Source organism: Piliocolobus tephrosceles, unplaced genomic scaffold (genome assembly GCF_002776525.5).
Source record: "Piliocolobus tephrosceles isolate RC106 unplaced genomic scaffold, ASM277652v3 unscaffolded_39682, whole genome shotgun sequence".
Taxonomy (NCBI): Eukaryota; Metazoa; Chordata; class Mammalia; order Primates; family Cercopithecidae; genus Piliocolobus; species Piliocolobus tephrosceles.
In genome coordinates, this window is record NW_022323956.1 from 456 (window position 1) to 2357 (window position 1902).

General features: G+C 52.7%; 1 pseudogene across 1 annotated transcript; it reads left to right on the plus strand.

The window, feature by feature from the left end:
- Nucleotides 1-232: 232 nt before the first annotated feature.
- LOC113223184 lies at nucleotides 233-1240 on the plus strand (annotated as a pseudogene). Its single transcript, XR_003308631.1, has one exon. The product of XR_003308631.1 is annotated as an uncharacterized LOC113223184 (transcript).
- The last annotated feature ends 662 nt before the right edge of the window (nucleotides 1241-1902 follow it).

Here is a 1902-nt window from a genome sequence, read left to right on the forward strand (position 1 = left end):
TTGGGAAAAAGTCTTGCTCTGTCACCCAGGCTGGAGTGCAGTAGCTCGACCTTAGCTTACTGCAACCTCCACCTCCTGGGTTCAAAGGGTTCTCTTGCCTCAGCCTCCTAAGTAGCTGGGATTACAGGTGTGCACCACCATGCCCAGCTAATTTTTCTATTTTTAGTAGAAACGGGGTTTGGCCATGTTGGCCAGGCTGGTCTCAAACTCCTGACCTCAGGTGATCCACCTGCCTTGGCCTCCCAAAATATTGGGATTACAGGCGTGAGCCGCCGCGCCCAGCCAGAGTTTCCTTTTAGAAACAACAGTCTAAGAACAAGATAGTATAATCCTGTCTTTTTGGTACACAGAGTAAAGAGGACAAATAGGTGAAAGGATAAATGAAAGGCTGGAATCCCACTTCCCCCGCTGTCCCAGGGCATTGGATATTGACGGATAGGAGGAAGCAAACCACTCACAGAGCCAGGAAGAAATGAATGCGTTGGTATTGCCAGGAGAAGAGGCCGGCCCGGCTAAAATATGCTATGACCATAGCCAGGAGGTACTGATGGAGAGAAAGGAACACAGAAAGGGAGAGGTCACATCTTGGAAGAGGAAGATTGTGGAGAGGGGGAATGAGGGTCTGGGGAAAGGCTGCACCTCAGAGAAGGGACCTCAGTGTTGGGGTAGGTGTACTCATTTGGAAATGGTGGGGTGGAGGGATATTCGAAGATCGGATGCAAATCCGAGAAGCCGGAGGAAGGGTTTTCGGTGATGCTCCCAGGATGGTGGGTTCTGATTGGATCTTTGGAGGGGGTGTGTCTAGGTGGGCTGGTTCCGGAGGGTCTTTTGTGTGTGGGGCAGAGAACTGTCCCAAAGAGCAGAGAGTAGAGGGGCCAGGAGCTTCAGGGCTGCGCCAGACTGTGGCCCAGGGCTCAGATCCCAGAGGACCCATAGGAGAGGCAGGGACTATTCATTCACTTGGCAAGAGACCAAGAGAGTCCTGAGGGAGATGCTGACATCATAAAAAGACCAAGAATAGCCGGGAGTGGCGGCTCGAGCCTGTGGTGCCATTACTTTGAGTGGTGGAGACAGGAGGATCATGTGAGCCCAGTGGTTCGAGAACAACCTGGGCAACATAGACCCTGTTTCTACAAAGATTTCAAAAATTTGTTGAGCATGGTAGCATGTGCTAGTCCCAGCTCCTCAGGAGACTGAGGCAAGAGGATTGCTTGAGCCCAGGAATTAGAGGCTTCAGTGAGCTGTGATCATGCCATTGCACTCCATCCTGGGGAGCAGAGCTAGACTCTGTCTCAGACAAAAAAAAAAAAAAAGTGTGGGGTGGCCGGGCGTGGTAGGTCAAGCCTATAATCCCGGCACTTTGGGAGGCCAAGACGGGCAGATCACGAGGTCAGGAGATCGAGACCATCTTGGCTAACACGGTGAAACCCCGTCTCTACTAAAAAATACAAAAAACTAGCTGGGTGAGGTGGCAGGCACCTGTAGTCCCAGCTACTCGGGAGGCTGAGGAAGGAGAATGGCGTAAACCCGGGAGGCGGAGCTTGCAGTGAGCTGAGATCCGGCCACTGCACTCCAGCCTGGGCGACAGAGCCAGACTCCATCTTACAAAAAAAAAAATGTGGGTGCCAAGACTCAAGACTGTGGTAGCTGGTCGGGCACAGTGGCTGAAGTCTGTAATCTCAGCACTTTGGGAGGCCAAGGTGGGTGGATCACGTGAGGTCAGGCGTTCAGGACCAACCTGGCCAACGTGGCAAAACCCCGTCTCTACTAAAAACACAAAAATTAGCCAGGCGTGGTGGTTCACGTCTGTAATCCCAGCTGTTTGGAGGCTGAGGCAGGAGAATCACTTGAACCCGGGAGGCGTCGGCTGCCGGGAGTCAAGATCAAGACACTGCCCTTCAA